The sequence below is a fragment of the Solenopsis invicta genome, chromosome 10 (genome assembly GCF_016802725.1).
Source record: "Solenopsis invicta isolate M01_SB chromosome 10, UNIL_Sinv_3.0, whole genome shotgun sequence".
NCBI classification, from domain to species: Eukaryota; Metazoa; Arthropoda; class Insecta; order Hymenoptera; family Formicidae; genus Solenopsis; species Solenopsis invicta.
In genome coordinates this window covers 9,385,956-9,406,726 of record NC_052673.1, presented here as the reverse complement: position 1 = coordinate 9,406,726, position 20,771 = coordinate 9,385,956, and the positions used below count along the sequence as shown (strand labels likewise).

Here is a 20,771-nt window from a genome sequence, read left to right as displayed (position 1 = left end):
AATAAGAATTGTAATAAGAATATGATATTGTAAGTACACGAATGATCAAAGGTTTAAATAAAGATGAATGTAAATGGAATTATGCAAATGGAATTATATATAGAAAATTATATATATTTATAAATAAATTTAGATGAAACGTATAGTACTTTATGATTTCAAATTAAAAAATTATAATTATATGTAATATAATTCTTATTAAAGTATCCATGTAAAATATTATTTCTTTATTATTAAAAGTTAAGAATTATTAGTAATCAATTACACAATTATTGTAAATTACACTAAACAATAACAAGTTGATTATTATCGGTACTTAACTACGGACACTTGATGGATTATTTTTTTTATTAAGATATAAAGTGTGATAATAACAAAATAAAACAGCGTGACTTAAAAGATCGTTAAATTTCATTTAAACGAATAAAACAACATTAACTTATTACTTGCAAAATGAGTAATAACTGTCCAGAATACAAAGACACGATTTTAATGAAATACACAGTAACAGTTATGAATGCTGGAAATCAAGTAACGTCATCAGTGTTCTTCTTCATGAAGCTTCTACTTTCTAGAAGCAAAATTCCAACCGTGCCGCTGCTAACGAGCGAACGTTAATTAAAGATACGAATTTCGTCGCGAAACGCTAATTGCGTTACTCTTTGATACAGCTCGCATTGTGTCCCTTGCGGCCTTCGATCTCATAAGTTCATTATAGCGTCGTTCGTCGTTCCTCTTTCAATCGGGCGGGCGTGAGAGGGGTGGAGCTTCTTATGAGCTGTACGCGGGAATGAACTTTCCAGCATCGTCTCTTTTTCGGTACCCAGAAGGAATCCGCAAGTCCTTTGTCGTGGATTTAATCCCGCTAACATTTACACGTTTCTATCTGTGCAGAAACCAACGAAGACGACGACGACGATGACTATATAAGGCGCTCTATACATACTTGGAAATCTCTTGGAGTCAACCTCCTCATTTTCCTTTGCGCCTTTATAGTTGCTTACTTCGTCTCGTAGTTCCGTTCCTTTACAGAGTTTTGATGATTATTCTTGTTTTCGTATTTTTTATTGCGAAAATCTTCTGCTTAACGAGTTTGAACAAGTTGGATTATAGAAAGCTGCGGTTAAATCGTTATGAGGCAATAAATATAGCTGATATAATAATAAGCCAAGTATAATATAGTAGGTACGAATCCATATAATAATCGCGCTATGCTATATTCTCTAGGAGATTAATTTGTACTATTGTACAGTTTCTCTTGTTATCTATTGTTCAGGGATAATTAGAATGATTACAGTTTGATCATTGCATTCATACGAAGGATGTCTTCTGTCCTCGACGAAGTCGAATGAACAGAAATCAAACAGTATTTTTAAAAGTCTTTGCACATATCTTATAAATTAATATCATATCCTTTTGTTTATAAAGTTACTTATTAATTTGGTTCTTAAGTTTTGACTAACAATTGCAATATATGATCACAAATAAAAAATTTATAAAATAATATAATCGTTAATAAATAATTGTTAAATAATTATTCGATTAATTGCATAGCTCAACAAAATATAATTCTTCTTTTAAATTAAATTAAAAAAAAAACACATTCCCATAGTTTCTTTAATACTCAAAACAATTTTGACTATCAGGATTCTTTATCACTTTAGAATTTTTTGAAGAATTTCTTATTAAAATAAGAACAACTATTCTAACGCTCTGCACCATGTTACAGAATATGTTGCAATATATTATAAAATTTTTATTCTATTTAAAATTAAATATTAAGGGATTTTTAATTTTCAGAATTTATTATAAAAATTAAAATTTTATAATTATAATTTCATTTTTTATGACCGGATCTATTACAGTACGGGAAAGTTGTAATATAAACCTTTGAGGATTGCGAATAACCTGAATATTTTTCGATTATTTATTTAAGGTTAAAAGGTTTTTAGATTTTTCAATATATAATGTGAAAATTTAACTCTGGAGCGGCAAAGTATAAATATTACCGATGTTAACATTTAAAAAAATGTATTTCGGTTGTTGTTGTATGTAAATGGATTTTTAAGTACAATTTAAATACAATATGGTAGATATAAATATAAATCTTAAAAATAAAGTTTGATAAATTCAATATTAGGTAGATAGTTTTCAATGGTTTCTTGCTCTGATTATAATATAATTGCTCCAATAATTGACGAAAATCTTATTACCTCTTTTTAAATAGCAATTCTTTATCGTGGGGTCTTTTTTATTGAGTTACGACCTTAAGAGAAGCATTAATTTTAAATTGCTCGAAGAACCTAGAAAAAGAGAAGAGAGAGCAGAATATAAAACGTATTTTTTTATCTAAAATATTAAATATTGTAAAATATTTTAATAATTCTTTCTTCAATCTTTCTCTCTCACTCGCTCTCAGTTTACTGTATTAAAACCGTCGCGATCGATGATTAAATGTACTATGGTCAGAAGGACCATCGTAATGAGATAAGCTCACGTTTGCTCGATCTGTATGACACTCGAATTCGGTATGGCGCGGGGCCGGCACCATATGGCCACCGCTGGTGGTTCTCCTTTTGACATCTGTGTTGGCGCAACAATGGTTTCGAGCAGTGGACCACGAGTGCTCGCGGCTACTTGACTTTTGTAATACAGTTATAGCCTCTTCCATCTTCCTTTTCTCTCTCCTGCTGTTACCTCGTCTTTCCTTGTCTACGAACCAATTCAAGTTGGGTTCCATTTCGGTCGAGTGAATGTTTGATTCGAGCACTATTCAACTCCTCGTTTCTATCTTGTTCACGAGAATGATCTTAGCATTAATTCAATTTGGTATTAATTAAGCGGCCCGCTGATTCAATCTGTGTCGTTCAGTGTGCCATTCGTTTAGAAATAATGAAACACTTATCTTCCCCACGAATTAATGCACTGGTTTAAAATTTATCAGATAATTACTTATGAAATATTATCCTGACAAAATACAATTTCCAAAATCGAGATATAAAACGTTTTAATGACAACATCTTTAAACAATGTATCTACAAGATTTTTTAATGACTCTTATGTCCCGATTTTGAACACGTGCGTTACTGAGTTATCTGCATGTTAAACTTTTCAAATAAATTTACGGGAGAAGGTACGTAAGTAATTTAATTATGTATCGTGTTTCTAAGTAGTTTTAAAATAGGTAAAAACGGACTATGTATCTTAAGTTTTTATACAATGAACTTTGAACTCTTTCAAAAAAATCGCTTACTTATGATTTGCACCCTTGGCGCAATATCTCAGATATTTGGATTTTTCTACCGCTCCAAATATTACCGATTCGAACAGCTGCGGCTGGTCACGTTAAGCAACGGCTGTCCGAAGGAAATTCGAAATCCGAAGTTGTCGGGAATTCCACATAGATCCGGTATTCTATCGAAGGAGGCGATCGCGTGAGTGCGCGCGCGCACGCGCTCCCGGGGTTGTAACTTGGCATCGAAATTTCTCTCGCGCTGCCGAGAGATCGATCGCGCTATTCGGCCACTTTCCGTTAGATGTTATATCGCTAGACCTCTCCGCAAAATTATCAGCAAACTCGCAACATCGGATTACTACCGGGCAAATTCCGTCAAAACTTAACGGTCGAAATCGAATATCTAAGTCGGCGTACGCGATTTCGTAACTTCGGGGCACTGGCCTGTAAGAGGCAAATACTTGGTGTTTACATTGCAAATTATTATATATATTATTGTGTATGATGGCCGAGACATAATAATGTCGATAATAAATACAGGGTGTTTGAAAAATCGTCCGCAGTAGTTCAAGAAGTGATTCGTGTCCAAAAAAAAAGAAAAAAAAACTATATGAACGTAGTCCGGAAATAAGTCGTTTTCAAGTTATAGCCACTTTTATGTTACAAAAATCGCAATTTATTTTTTTATAATTATAATATTCATAATTTATTTTACAGTTTTTTAACAGAAATAGCTTCATTTTTATTTTGACGATAAATTACAATTTTGAAATCAAATGAATTAAATGTTTATGTAGCTTTGTTTCTTTTTTTGGGGGGAGGGGTTCAGAATCACTTCCCGAAATATTGCGGACGATTCTCCGAATATCCTGTATATGGCGATTACGGGTACAGACAAAAATTCTTATTTCTGAAGAAACATTTTAATTTGACAGTCATACGGCGATACATGCCTCTAAAACTCATTAAAATTGGAAAAAAATTTAATTTTACACGTCTATAAAAATATAATTAATTATTGTTAATTTTATTGCTAAAATCTTTTTTTTTCATTTCGCATCTTTATCAAACTAAATGTTTAATGCAGGAATATTTGTTTGGTGTGCAAATAGTACAGCATATTTCTCAAGTTGAAAACGATATTATCAGAAAGTACACATATGCAGACGAATCCCTCTCCCTGTAATCTCGCAATCCTATCGAATGGGCCGAAAGCATCTTGCGCAGCTTTGTGTGTTTATACCGTCGATCGCACGCGAAAGGACGAATTTTCGCATACGATCCGATTTCGTTTTGGATCCAAGTCGGAATTTGTTTGGAGATGCGGAAGAGCTTTCCTCCGCTCTACTTGGATTTCTGTATCACGGTTAACGAGCCGCTAATAATTTCTACTCCGCATGTGGATTACGTTCGTCCATAACAGAGGGAAGTGGTAATATTATATTTAATACATTAATATTGCAGGCCGACGAATATATTAAAACTTTTATTATAAAATCATTAATGAATCTTAGTCTGCCGAGGGGTACATAAATGTCTTATCATTTCCGGAATTCAGGAATTATTAGGTATTCTCGGTTGGACGTAAGTGTTTAGATATTCGTTACAGCTCGAAACTTTGTCTGACAGTTTGGCATGCGCAAGTTGATAAGCGTGTGAAAGATTAAACACGTATAAGGTTAAAGATCAACAGCATAGAATCAAGTAAGTTAGTCACTAGAAAATACAGTTTTGTATTTTTAATGGTTAATATAATAACTAACAATAGTCTTAATAAATAAATCCATACACAACGTGCCCAGCTTGAAAGAGCAAAAGTATTAATCCTGAAAATCCCGAAAGTGCAAAGGTATATTAATAAATGTTGGTACAATACAGTGACTGCTGAAAAAGACTATGCGACAGTAATTCCGCACCACACAGAAGAAGGGAGATGCCCGAATGCCGTATTGTGCGTGACGGCGCGGCGGCGTGTCGAATAGCGTATTATCGATGGATTGAATCGAGACGTGTGTTATTTCACTCGAAATAACGCACCTACGGCACCTCTGAAGAAACGCTTTTGTCGTCCGTAGATGAAGAAGGTAGATACAAGAATGCCGAAGAAAAGCTGGCATACTTACGCTGAAAGGGGAGAGCGAATTGGAACTACAAGCGAACGGGAAGTCGCAGCATCTCTGGTACTTGAGAGTGAAGAGTAGAGCGGAGTAGGGGGGAGGGGGGAGGGACGGAAAAAGGGGAGCCAGATTTATAAACCTGTATCATCGAGGATTAAGCTCGTTCCATATCGCGTAGACGTGCAGCGGGCTGGAAAGGAAGGCAAGGGAGCGAATCGGACTTTAATGAGCGCCTTTAATCTGTAATCTATCTCAATTCAAACACGAGAATTACACGATGTTGCCGAAGTTTGTAACATTGACCATGAATTAACCGTTATTGCTAATGGACTGAAGCAGAGAGGTTTTCTTCACGTTCGTATAACAGTGAACCTTATTATCTTTCGATAAAAAAAAAAGAAAATAAAATCAAACGGGAAATCTGTGCAAAAAAAAACGTGAAGGTCTTCTAAAGATGACAGTAGCAGTCAAAAAATTTGACATCGAAGGCGATGGATACTGGAGCATATATGCATTATTTACAGAGATTATACTTTATCTTTATACGTTGCAAAAATGCCGAGTTTTTCTGCCGAGTCAGCCATTCTTCGTTCAGCTCGATCGGAAATTTAGACCATACTGGGCGCCGATTCCATCGAATTTCTGTCGTGTTCATCGTAGAAGGGCGGGGCAGTGCGTCGCACTCCGGAAGTGACGCCGGCGTCGTAGGACAACGCTTCGTGGAGGGTATCACTTCGAGAAGGCTACCGCGAGAACAAATTGCAGAATGGGAGTACGTTGGAGAAAGCATGCAACCTAAATTCCCGTTGAAGACCGGGACTTCCGGGTATTTGCATGCAACGCATACATACGGCTATCGCAAAATTGCTGTCACATGGTGAGTCACGCGGAGCCCAATCCGAAATCTCGGAGATATAATCCGTATTAAAAGTGCTATTCGGAATATTCCATAACGTACAAACACTGAACACGTAACTGAGGAAACGTGTTTCCGAGATTAATTTTTAAACGTTTAAATTTACGCCCTGCACAAATTGAATTTATTGTAAATATAATCAAATTATATAAAATTAATCTTTTTAAAACAATTAAATACAAAAAAACAATTAAATACCATTAGTTTTTCGCGTTACATTTTTTACAGTTTTTTTAATCATTATTCAGTAAATTTGACGATTAAATTTATTTGAGATATTATTTCTAGCTTCAGTTTACGATTGCGTACGAGTTCAACAATCATATCGGCGCACAGTTTACAGAATTAAATATATTTAATGAATAATTTAATAAATTTATTAAAAAAATATATTATATATATTTAATAAATTATATGAAGATATTAAGAAACAACAAGATCCTTTTTGACTGAAAAACAACACTTCTTATTTACGATGTTTTATTCACATATTGGTCTAATATCCAACTTGTTTAACTATAAATAGAATGAAATTGATCTTGGAAAATAATCCTTTTGTTTATACACGAAGTATTCCGTAGATCTTTTTGGAAATTAACAGTTTAGAGTTAACAGTTTACTAAGTTTGCATTACACAGCAAATTTAAATTTCTTGTCTATCCTTCGAACAAAGTTTGGTAATTTTAGCCGAGGACTTAGATATAAGATTTATCGAATTTATGAGATTTTATATTTGCATAAATTTTGTATGCAACTTGATCTTTTTTTCCTGATCTTCGAATTATAAAAGATGCTTAAGTAGATTAATAATCTCTTTTTAAATAGATAATGGGGGAGGGGGTTAATAACTCTCGTGAGATATAAATAAAAGAGCGTTTAAATAGAAATGAAACGAAGTGAAGATAAGTGAACGCGAAATGCGGCTCCGGCTGGAAAGCGAGAAAAGTGAGAAATAGATCTTGAACGAATGAAAAGCGTATTCAAGTATTACAAGTAGCTGGACTATAAATTTTCGATTCGCTTGACACGGTGCTGCCGCTATATTTCGGTATTGTAGAACATAGATCGCGCGAATATATTAAGCAGGCCGTACACGCGAAAATCGTGTTAACCATCGCGCGATAAATTCCGGTAGCGAGCGGGCGGGCGATCGGGGGGTGTAACGGAGTGGCTGTACGATTATAAATTACCAACTCGCCGGCGATCTCTTTCTGCTAACGAATCGCGCGTAATTTGCTCCGCCCGCCCGTGTGCCAAGCGATGTTGATACTTCTGAATAATGCAGTCTGCATCGACTTGAGAGGAAGAGAAGCGCAATAGTGCTGCTCGGACGGACCTAAATTACTGAGAAAGTCTGACTAACAAATATTCGAATATAACGTAGTTTCAAATTGATAATTACTATCGTTACAATTTATTATTTATTGTGTCATCTTATTTAGATATTGTAGGTGAAATTTTGAATGTTACTTTCATACTTTTTTAATTAAGCTAAATAGGATTATTATTAAAATGTACTATTACGTATTGTAGTTGCCTATATTTTTTTTTTCTTTGATTAAGTATATAAATTCGTAACGAGTGAAGAAAATTATTAAGAGCCGGGTTACTATTTAAAGATTATAAACGCAATTCTGACTGGTTTGCGAAACGGACTACAAGGGCTACGATTTGTCATGCTTTCAGCATCGTTCCACTTGGATGTGCCTCATACATTTAACACGTTTAACAAGAGAATTAAGTAAGACGTTATGCGACAGCGTGAGAGCTGGGGGATATACGGGTGAACTCATTTATCGTCGTCATCGTGTCGTTACGTTGAGCCTGGCGTGTCGAATTCTTTCACGATGTACAAGCTGACTGGAACGAAAATTGATTCGTTCCGTTCAGTTTCGAGTTTTACAGATCTGGATCAGCAGTTTCCTAAGTGGAGGATTACCTAGGAGAAGGCGATAAGCGCGGCGATAAGGGGGCGGTAAAAAGTATCGCCAAAACATATTGATCAATTTGACTGAATATAGTTTCCTCTTTACTCTACATATTCGTCATTTATTCATTATTATTAATATAATACTATTCAACTATTATCTTGTATTCCTCATGTCATATAGAATCGCTGGTTAAACTATCTCTTAAACGTGTATCCGTAGAGATGGCAAGGGTAATTTAAGAGGCAAGTTTCCGGTACTGTCGCGCGTGATTCCAATATTTGCGTCGTACTCGGCGGACTTCGGCCCGGGTATTGTAAGTCAATCTCGTCGAAAGTTCAATCTATCTTACGACAAGATGTCGATCGATGTCTGAAATCAGAATTCTGCTCGGGATGTACGGCGCCGCTTCGAGGAGGACCTCGTGATCAAACAGCCGCAAGATTAAACTTGTATCGTGATTTAACTTACTATCACGTGATACTGCTTGCTGACAAATTGCATCGACTTGCTCGGGACGTGTATTTGTACTAGAAAACTATTACAAAAGAAGATAAAACAATTTCAAAACCTTTGTAAAAAATTTATAAGAGAAGGTAAAAAATAAATTGAGATTTATGAGATAAATTCCTATTTCATACATTGCGAAGAAGAACTGATTGATACGTTGAAATAATTAATGTCTAAATAATTTAAAATAACATATTAATACGAATTAAGCTTAAACTGCTATAAAAATGTATGCATAACTTATATCCATATGCATAAAATTTAATTTATTCTATTGTGTGTTCCCAAATATTTACATATTTCGGAAATTCATTAAATTAAATTAAATTTAGTTTTAATATACGTTGTGAGGAACATGATATCCAGAACGTGATGACTACGTCTCAAGTTTGCTTTATATCCACCCACGGTTTTCATATTTACATTTCGCTTACACAGATGGTGCATTAACCCTCGCCACATGAATTATGAGAGCATCATCTCTTCCACGCGACCGCAAATTAGTTTCAATTACCACCGAGAACAGGCTTTGATATGATAACAGCCAAAGCGAGTCATCGTGGTGATGCATCAAGTTACTTCTCTAAATTTCAGAGAAGCACGCAAACAGCGTCAACACATTTTTTTTTTTGAAAAAAATTATGCGTTTAAAAAAAAAACGATAATTGTTTGCGAGAAAAGTTTGCTCGCAAAAAATAAAAATAAAAAAACAGTTTGCGTACGATTATGAGAAATAGGTGCATTAGCGTGAATTTTTAAATATCAGTAATTTAGCTGTGCAAAGCAAGATGAGGGGTGAAAACAAAAATTTATGGAAAACGCAGTGGCACATAAAAATAAAATACATATTAATACATTAAACTATAAAGGGATTCGTTGACTCGCGTAAATGCAAGCACTTTCAGGAACGCGCGTCTTTGAGAAACTCTCATGTGCAAGCAGTCGTAGCTCTAAATAAGACATAAATATCGACGATATTACCTGCGCATCGCGAGAAAGCACATCTTTCAGAAAATTGATCCTCACCATCAGCATCCAACGCACGTCGAAAGCACTCTCTCGCGCATCCCTCCCTGAAACGGGAGGCATTTCACACCGGGTGCGAAACTACAAGCGCGAAGTCGGTATCTCTTTCTAGGACATTAACGCGCCGCTCGCGCAAGATGTAAATATCGCAATCATGGGCACGGGGAAACTTAACTTGTGGTGAGAAGGGAAAGGGGAAGGGGGGGAGGGGGAGAGAAAGGGGTGGCGGCTTTCTCGAAATACGGTGTGGTACGTCGCGCGTGCGGCACCCCGACACGCTCGAGCAGTCGGCGCGTTGGAGATTCGCGGACACGCGGAGCAACATAAATGCATTATTCAGGGAGAGGCGCCACCAGGCGCGGCGTACGGGGTGGCGGTACACACACTCTACTGCGTTTACGTTACTTCCAGGAGATTAAACTTGCATGCGGCGCGCGAGCGAGCTATGAAGTATAGTCGCAGACGGCATGGCCGACATGCGACTTGCGCTCGGACAATGCACCGGACCGGTTTTGGATGTTGCTGCGTACGTAGCATACACCCTTTTTTCGACCTTTCCCTTGTCCTCTCCCAGGGGAAGAGAGAAAGGGCAAATTTCGATTTTATTACGTATCGCGCGCGCGCGCGTGTGCTTTATTGGAAAACAAAAGGGAGTTACGTGCTCATGTAACCCCTCGTTTTTTATACATAAAAAGAGAGGTGAATTAAAAGGATAAGGTCGGCGAGTAGATACAGTACGATGAATTGGAGGTGTGACAACGAGATGGGTTTACGATAAAAGGTACACAAGGCGGATGATAGCGCGCCTGAGAAAAGCTTAAACCTAATTATATGGGGGCGATATAATGTTTACGGTTACCCACAATGTTATCCCGCAGCAGTTTCCAATTTTGCGTTGGACGTTAAATTTCCACGTGTATATTCTGCGAGCGTGACGCGAACGGATTCCGCTTTGTTTCGGAAACCGATACCGCGTCGCGGCCGGTACCACAGTACGTCCCCTTTAACCCATTAACCCAAATAATTGGCGATTCGCCAGAGCCGGCCAGCATTCGGGGCCTGATGTATTGCTCGAAACCGCGTTAACTTCGCCGCTTAAGACCAATCCCACTCCGCAACAGCAATTCCATTAAGTACAATTGTAAGCGTAAGCGATTGCCCGCTCGATCGTTGACATCTTAACGTCGCGCTTAGATACATGGCACATATTTCGCCCGCAATTTGCAGTCAGCAGAGGCACGATGTACATTGATTAATTGCGTCATTGTAGGAGATACCAAAGGTTTCGATTCTCCGAAAGATTTTTATAAACGTCTCTCTGCGATTATGTATAATGGTTACTAATGGACTCCCTAAGATCATTACTTCTTAGAATTTTTTTCAATACCGTTGAACATAATTTTGCTCTCGTAAATGCTTCGCCACATGTCATGGAGTTTTAAAATATTTCAGATTAAGGTGTAAAGTAAGCGAAGAGGATTATTTTAATATAATTTATCACGGCACAGTTGTGAGGTATATGACGTGCTAAAAAAGTTTTGCTCCGTTCAAAACTAAGTTGGAACTATCAATCCTTAGAAGAAACTCGTTGTGAAGATCAAGATTAAAATAAAATTTTCGTGAACAAAAATTAAATCTATTATATTACGGGAAGCGTCGACCGAGTATATTATTAAGAAATATGTGCTTGCAATCTACCAAATGTTGAATCCATATTGAATATTCGTTGTTTTTAACATCGGATTTACTTTTAATAACGTTTGTGATATAAATATTTGTAAATATCAGAAAGCATTAATTTTAACATCCACCATGTATTTATTTTGCCATTTTTAATTTTTGTAGTTATCCGTTCGTTGTTTATTATTTATCACACATCAATTTTATATTCAATTAGTTTGTGTGGTATTTTATTTTTGTATAACGTTTTTTTTATTTTAAATATTTTTATTATTTAAAATTATACATTCAAAAACTCAAAAGTTTTAAAAGTTGGATAAATAAATAATAAAAAAAATGTAGAGACTGGTACACATCAATGAATTTATTTAGAACTCTTTCACTATATAAGAGATTGAATATTTAATCACTAAGGCTTATTAGCCTTTATAACAAATTCCTTTTGAAGATTAAGAAAGTTCTAACATATTTAATTTTGAATGGAACTTTTCAACGCGTCCCGTGTAGTATGTGTCTGATAAAATATATACTCGTACATGTACGTTAAGATAATCTCTTTTTCAATGTTAATCTGAAATTTGTAAAAAATTTCAGCTTAATGAAGCTTTTAGGAGGCTGGAATCGTATTTAGTAAAAGTATAAAAATGCTATTACTCATTATTAGGAATAATTTTTTTGTATACTAATGGAAAAAAGTTACACTTTTTGCTGTGTACTTAAACATTCATATGTTAAAGTGGTATATTTCAGTTGCGAGATATTTGCGTTTTTGTATTTTCTCGCAATTCTTTTTTTCTTTTTTTCAGGAAAAGATTAAGAAAGTATGGAGAAAAAAAATGCTGCTAAAATGCAAATGAAGAGTTAAGATACGATGCATACGTGTCACGAGTGTGCTAACTCTCATTCGAGAAAATATCGTGGGGGAGGAATCGCGGCAATTAACCGAGACTCGATCCGAAACGCGAGAGCGACGTTGATGGGGGACGACGAATTCACGTTTGGAATGATTTATCGTTCATCCGGGGTACATCGGGACGTGCCACACGTGCGAGCCGCGATTACACGTGTGCGTGGAAGTCCGCCATGAGTTCGTATACGCGCAGGGAGTCGTTAGACAGACGATAGTGGTGGTGTTTGCGCGTTGGTAAGGCGAGGAGCCGACGTCGTCTTGACGTCGAGACGAGGGTTGAGGGAGGGCGGACGTAATAGCGACAGTGATGACGAAGTAATGGAGCCAAGGCTCGCGGAGGATTCGTGGAGATCTCATCGTCGAGGCATGCATGGGCTCGATTCCACCCCCGGTACCTCAGATCACGAATGCACCAAAGTCGTTTTGCATTCCGGTCGAATCGGATCAATATTCGTTCTTCGTTCACAGGGTGACCTGAAAGAAACAAAGTGTTTCGACCGATACAGTGCTCTGTTTTTACAATATTATTTAGATTATTTAGATTAAAATGTTTACCAATGTAACGGTATTACGTTGCTTATTTGGGTTTGAAATGAATATAATTTTAGCTATATGAATGATTTGTTTATGGAACGATTGAAATACCGGAGATTGATAAGGCAGCAACGTTTCTGTTTTTTGTTTCAATGTTGCGTATTTATGTAATTTGATAATTTAATCAATTATGCAAACGCGTACAGCTTCGAAAACGCGTGTTGTTAGTCGAATAAATACTTTATGTCACGGCGCAACTGACTCGCATTTTGTATTTGGATCAATTTGACAGTTGTCGCTGCTTTGTCCATAAATAATGCAAGATTATTTAATTATGTAATTATGAAACTAGGTGAATAACTCGTTTGCAAAAGGGTTATAGAAAATATATTAAGAGACTTATCAACGTGGATACTGAATTATGTATAATATTGTTGAGTCCAAGAGATAAAATGGTAATAAGTTACCTAGTACAAAACTTTTCCAAGTTGATGTAAAAGTTTCCTAATTTTTTTTACTATTAAAACAGATTTTTATTATTCTTACATTAAAAGTTGTTAAAAATATTTTTCACCTTTCAACATATATATACAACAACAAATAATCTAACAAATAACATCAAAATGTATATATATATATATATAAAATAGAATTTAAAATTAAATTTGAAAGCCTTTTAATTAATAAAAAAATAAGGTTTTTTTTGTATTATATAATTTATACAGCAAAGGTTTCGTTTAGTATTTATTTAATATTTATCTTAGAAAAATGATGAAATTAGTGTTTTATATTTATGAAATTCGTTAGGTTAACTAAGAAACTTAAGTTTCCTCAAAAATTTATTAGAATTTATGATCTCTCTTTTTCGAAGTTAAACACCACATTAATATAAGACAAAGTCCCTTTAATATAAGACAAAGTCCCTCTTGCGCAAAGCTGCTTCATTACTTTCTCTTTCTCTCTCTCTTTTCCCTCACCTCTCTCTCTCTCTCTCTCTCTCTCTCTCTCTCGCTTTCTCTCTCTCGCGAATTAGTAGGATAAATTTTCCTGCAGTGAAAATTTGCCGCGAAACCTTAATAAGACTAGTTTCGGAATCCTTTATTCTCTACGGAGTTTGCTCTCCCATTTTCCTTCCTTCATCATCGTCTACTTGCGTTTTTCGACGATGGGTGAATCATCCCTTGACTACCTCGCCCCCGAAAACTTCGTTCCGCCTTTAGCGGCGCGGCGTCCCGGGTATAAGCGTTATTCCCCCAGCTCGTAACTCGATAACTCGATAACTCGCCTGTTATCCGCAAGGTGCCGAGTAAATTTAAGAGGCCGCTTAAAATTCTACGTCTCCCGCGCCAATGAGGTCCCCTCGAGCCGATAGATAGATCCCGGTCCGATTCGGACCGTTAGTTACCCCAAAGAGATGCTTTACGGGTGGTACGAGAATTCACTTTGTACTTTCCCCTGTCTTATGAGACCAACAGAGATTTCCAAGATGCTTCGGCTTTTTTTCTTCTCTACATTTTGATTGGTAATTGATTTGATAAAATAAACAGACAAGATGAAAGAAATACGAAACACGATCTTTTTTTTTTTTTTTTTATCAAAATCTGATTATCGATAAGTATCGATGAGCTATACGTATAAAGATATTACAGTTTATTTTTAACTATATCTCTCTATCTAGTAGCTTGTAGTTTTTTCATTTTCAAAATAAAATATCAGAGGGAATCAATTTGATATTGGACGGAACGCGCTTGTGGCTAAGGAAAATTCGAATTGTCGAAAAGCAATTCCTTCACAGATCTGACTCGGCAGTCTATAACTCCGCGAGTCGCGCTTGTCGGATTCGATGTAGCGGCAAAGCGATTCCTCGACGAGGAGCGCTAGCGGAAAAGAAAACGGCGCCACGACGCTAGTAGACGCTGTAAATCACCGTCGAGGATTTACCGATCGCCGAGATGGCTCGTTCCGATCTTTGTCTCGCGACACTTATACGGGGTGTCCCTTTTATATTGCAGGTACCTTGGTTGATTTACGTCGATTTTTCTTAACGAAGATGTCGGGACAGCTTTTCAAATAATTAATGATTAAAAAGAAGAGACTTTTTTCGCGAATTTCGAGTTTAAAATTATGACGTGATTTTTTTTTAAATAAATTTTATGTTGACTTTGCTTTAATGAAAAAAATTTATTTGGGACTCTCTTATTTTCGTCTGATTTTGATGCTGTAATATTGTAAATGAAAGAATTTTATTTGAATTTTTAGAAAAACGTTTTTGAACTCTATAAATCAATTTCTTCACATTTCTATCGCCAATATATCGATAAAATACCCATTTACAGTGGAACAGTATTACTGATGTACAATTTATTGGAATTAATGCCGATGATAACAATCGAAGAGGTAATCGAATGGAAGAGCCGTGCCTGGCATTTATTGTAACATTTTAAGATATCAAATTTGAAGGCTCGGTTGATGGCCTGGCTAATGCAATTTAATGTATTGACGCATATTTATATGTGCATGCGATTTCATCAAACAAGCGTTGCACAAGTAAATGGATAGTGCACGCGATATGGAATATAATAATTCACTTCCAGGTTGCATTTAACTTTTGTTGAATATTCTGTATCGAGCTTGACATTAAATACACACGAAGGAAAAGGATAATTTAAGGAGAAAAGTTTTATTTTAAATGAACCATTATTTGTATATCGTTAAAAATACCCGCGCAAGCGCACATTTACAAAGAGAGTATTAAAAAGAAAGAAAGGTATGAAAAGATTGCAAAAATGTATGGTAGCTAGGTATAAATAAAATTTAAGAATGAACAACATACGTGTTATAAAATATTATAATTAAAAAAATTAGAAATTAAAAATACAAAAATTATCCTGTTCAAAGAGTAATAAACAAATTAACAATAGAATATGTGTGAGCGCGATTTGAGGGGAGATGAAAAATTATTTATTCAAGTAACTCATCAACATATTTTGCACGGTAGTTCCGGGGCACAATTTTGCAGTACGTATTGTAACCCACAAAACCGACCGGTAGAATGACATTGAACTTAACAATGCGTAAAGAGCTCGCTCGTAGAATAACATTTGTTTAGCTTTTCTAAATGCGGGTCTCCGGTGGCGATTGGAAGCTTTACATGTCGCCTCGATATACTTAAATCGATTTAAGAGACATGGGTGGCGAATCGCGCGGTGGTCCTCCATCGTTGGTCGATAATAATGTCCGGAAAAACGCCGAGGGCGATATAATAAATCGAAAACCCACTTGTTGTAAGTGTGTTCGTGTGCCAGCCACGCACACTTACAGCCAAACGCATATCCCGTCCACTCTCAAACGACGAGAACGTTTAACTGCATTCCAATAAATAACTTTTATGTGAACCGCGGCGTCGTTCTCTCGCGAAGATTTAAGAACGGTAGTAGTTTAGGAGACAAGTTCTGGGGTGATTCGCTCCGCGAGCTCCCTAATTTCTATTTCCGCCATGACGTCACGCTTTCTCTCGCTCCCGTGAGCATCCCTTGAGCATCGCGGAAGTCGTTACGCGGTTGCATGAGGGTGACTTTTGTGTTCCGTGACGATGACCGCGTTTTTTCTTCCGTGCTGGTTTTGGCGTATACGGGGGGTCTCGTTACCATCGCGTCGATGATTAATAGCTGAGTAATTGTAGTAACAAAATTATGTCAAAAGCGTTCTTTAAGATAAAGAATGGCTTTTTCGTGATTTTCAAATTGATCCTGACAGTAGTGTCATCATCTGTTATTCTTATTATTCTCTTTGAAATAAAGGTTTGATATAAAAAAATATTTTCCCTCGAAAAACGCTTACCGACAATTCGTTTACCGCGTTTACAGGCTCTCGCGGTATTGTCGAAATGAAAACTTGGCTGTAGTGTAAATAACGCCGCTAGGACGATTGATTGAAGGGAGTGATGGTCAGTTTCGTTTTAGTTTCGCGAATGATGGTTAGATTTCGATAAACGAATCGGGAACGACCGTTTGTCACATGAAGCCGGCTATTTGAGAGAACGTCGCGGACTAACCTTTTTTATGATGCCGTTTGATTGATTGTAGCGCAAAAGATATATTAAAAAACTAAAAATATTATGCGTACATGGCTAAAATTTGTTGTTACTAAAAAATTAATTTTCAAAAATTTTATTATTAATTACAAATTTTTTGGAGAACTGAAAGTTTTAACCGTCTCTTTAATTTTGAAAGCAACTTTTCCAACATGTCACATTGTTGTAACCGCATAACAATAATTCTTAACGTTAAAATAGACTTTTTATAACTTTAAAATTTTTTTTACAATCTTTTTTTCAAATTTCCTTTAAAATTCCCACGAAATATCAAAGTTTTGTGGATATCTGAAAGACATCTTAAAAGATATTTCTAAGATATTTATCATTTAAGAGATCTTTTAAATGTCTAAGTCTTTAAGACGTTCACAGATATCTAATAACTCAAAATGTTGCGCAAGATATTTTTTCGCTATAAGATCGCTAAAAGATATCTTTTCAAAACTTTTCGAGAAAATGCAAGACATTTCAAGACACATGTAGTAACATATCTTATCTAGAAATCTAAAAGATGTCGTTTCGTTTATATTAGTTGGGATTTGATAACATTTTAAAAAATTAAAACAGCAAATAGCATAAAAAGTAATTGAAAATAATCGAATGGCTTTCTCGGGTTCAGAGGAGACTGTTTTTATTGTGAATTTTGTATTATTGTTTGACTTTTAGTTTCTAAATTTGAGAGAAAATAGCAAAAAGCCGGTTTTCGCGGTTATGAACGACGCGCGATTCTACCATCCGATTAATTATTCGTATTCGTAATTTGATATTCCGCGCGTGCGACCCAATATTCGTGCACAGCCGCGAAATAACGATCGAATGGTTTCCAAACGCCGCGAACAATAAACCGGATTAATGTCGCTCCATTCTTGCGGCAATTAATGTACTAGTTTTGTCGCAGGTATAATGCAGAGGTGTTGGTAATATAGAAACAATTATTTAAGGGGGGTAATCGTACGGTTGACCGCATTTTATCTTTGTCTCTGTTATAAAACAAGTTTGATAAACATCAACAGTAGGTAGTGGCAAAGTGATACAACGGTATCGCAGTTAATTGATCAATTCGAAGTCGAATTGCCGGTACAACGATTCCAAGAATTCTTTATCTTTTCAATTGAAACTTTTGTCTCGGGGCGCAATTGTAAGATACAGTGAAATGAAAACTTCTTTCTATTGACTTTGCTTTTGACTATCGATTGTTACTTTAAATTCTGATTTGTTGGTTTTAAGTAAACTTGACAATTTCGCGTACTCTTCTTTTATAAGATTCTTTAAAAAACGGGATTAATTTTAAAATAGATTTAACTTTATTTTTTTTAGAAAAAAAGAGGGGAAATCATTCTCTTATTTTTTATTAGTTTCAAAATTAGATTTTGTTTTAACTTTATTTATGAAACTTATTACTAATTTTGGATTTTATTCGTTTATTTTACAGGTGACTGAGTGATTTTATTCAGTAGTACGTAGGAAATCGAAAATTTTGTACTTGTGGCGAAGATTGGCGATTTTAGGTAAGTGAAACGAATGCTGCATAATTATTGTACATAATGTTATGAAAAACGAGAAATAGTAGAAGTGTTGAAATCTCTTTAGAATCCATGAGGGAAATACAATATGAATCTCATTCTTTTATTCAAATAAACTGACTCTACTTAATATAGCATCATTATTTAGCGATTAAAGATAGATATTCCGCCATACATAGATATTATTCATGAGCAACTTTTCGTTTAATCTGTTATTTGCTAAATGAGATTGAGATTCGCCCTTCTTCCCTTCGACTCCCCGTCGGCTCCCATTATTGTTTTCCGGCTGTGGACATGGCGGAGGAAAAGCAGACGTCTATTCGCGAGAAGCGGACGAAACATCTGGCCGAGGAAATTTAATTTCTAAGCTTTAGCTCGTTTTCTCTCTCTCCCTCTCTCTCTCTCTCTGCACTCTCGCTTAGCGCTAATTCCTCGCCCTTTGTAACTCGATAAAAATCGACAGCCCCCTGTCACGCCTCCTCTTAGTCTCTGTATCAGAGAGTAAAAAAAAAAAAATGAAGGCGGAAAGGCGACGATAACGTTCGCCAGTCCCGTTTCCACACTGATTGGAAATGTTTGTCTCCGGATCGATCTATGATCCAAGTCCGTTCGCCATCCTCCTTCCACCGCCTTCGTCCACCGCCTTCAGCCACCGGAATTTTCTTCGTACTGCGAAAAGCTCTTTCCTACCGAGAACCCACTTCGATCGGTCGTAGGAACAGCTTGCCAATTCTGTCTTTCTCTCTCTCCTTCTTTCATTTATTGGCGGTTTCTGCTGAAAGCCCGAATCGAAAGTGTAAAGAGGGAAAAGGAAAAAGGTAGAAGGAGACGAGAAAAAGAGAGAGAGTGAGAGAGAGAGAGAGAGAGAGAGAGCAGAAAGATTACGGATGTTTGAAACTTATTTGTGTAAGGTTCGAGAGAGCCGCGGGCGCGCTATCAATTGAAACGACCGTCAATGTCGTCTTCGCCCTGACGTTGTTTTTGAATTTCTTTGCGTCTTAAGTTTTACGAACTACGAATTTCCCGTTTTCTCTGGACCTCGATTTCGTGTGTTGCACTTCATTGCCGGAAGAGCTCATGAAAGAAAAGTTTTTTCTGTTTTATATATCGTGGAACGTGATAAAGTGATAAATATCGTCGTGTAAATAGATTAATTCGGAATTTAACCGGATAAGAAAATTAATAGATAGAATTATATAAATATTACATATAACAATGTATTGGATGTATGTACACGATTGAATTGGATATTGTCCTTTTAAATTGAGCACTTGCATATGTCGTGAAACGTTTCGAGAATGGAAAAGGAAACAAAAAGCAAATAGCGACCTAGATTTCTGAGATCCTTTTTCGAACCAGTAAAGCTGGAAGATGCGAAACACATCGAATAGGACGAGCCGTGCGGAAGAGCGCATTCGCTTTCACACGGGATATAAAACGTTAGAATTTTCATCAAAAGCACTGTTTGTAAATAACGAATAGAAATAAAAAGTGAAACGGGGTGATAGAGAAAGAGAGAGAGAGAAAGAGAGAGAACAAGAACAAACAGGGGAGGGACAGGAGAAGAAGAAAAGAGTTTGAAAAGGATGATGCAGAAAAAATTAATTTTTCCGCGCGCGACATCCTTTGAGATAGCTTAGCGAGAAATCCGCGGCGCCGTTACCTCCGGCGAGGCCTGCCTTTGCGTTCTTCCCATCCTCTCTTCCTCCCTTCTTCTTCCTGCATTCCCTTTTACGCTGCTGTTTTTCCTTAATGATCCGAAGGGGGGTTGGGTCATCCCTTCTCGCCCTCGGGCCGACTAATGTCTTTGTCATGTTGACTGTCGACAAATCGCCCTTTGAAGCGAGCTTTCCTCCTATTCTTTCTACATCACCCCTCGTATCCTCCCCATGTATCTTCCACCCTCATTTCCCCTTCGCACGCATACGTCACTTCTTTTTAGAGTGGCCACGACTGGGATTTTTCGTATAAGCCGAGAAGGGAAACGGATGAAATGTAGGCCGAAGGTGAAAAAGGGAGAGCCGGTAAGGATATCACGAGCATCCACTACGAAAAGTCTCCACCCTTATTTCCAGAAGGCAGCAAGCAGGAAATCAGCAGCGAGCGAATGGCTTGAATCAGATTCTACCAGGCCTTCCTCCTTTTTTTCCTCTTTCCTTTCCGGGGCGGAGTGTTTAAAGCCCGTGAAATGGGCCGTCTCCCTCTTCTCCCTACTTCTCTTGCTCCGGTTCGCCGATTTTCTTGCTCTCTCCCTTTCGCTTTCGCTTACCCTGCAGGCTGAACTTGGATGCAGGGGTTG

The 20,771-nt window shown here is 36.7% G+C and overlaps 1 protein-coding gene across 4 annotated transcripts in view; it reads left to right on the top strand.

The window, feature by feature from the left end:
• The window catches only part of LOC105193189 (connectin), a 146,219-nt gene that overhangs the window by 17,672 nt on the left and 107,776 nt on the right, over nt 1-20,771 (top strand). For 3 of the 4 annotated variants that reach the window (XM_026135489.2, XM_011157554.3, XM_026135487.2), the window contains one exon: nt 18,382-18,457. The exons of the other annotated variant lie outside the window; for it this stretch is intronic. The gene's annotated coding sequence lies outside the window, so the exon portion shown is untranslated. The remainder of the gene's footprint in view (nt 1-18,381; nt 18,458-20,771) is intronic. 4 annotated transcript variants of the gene reach the window in all.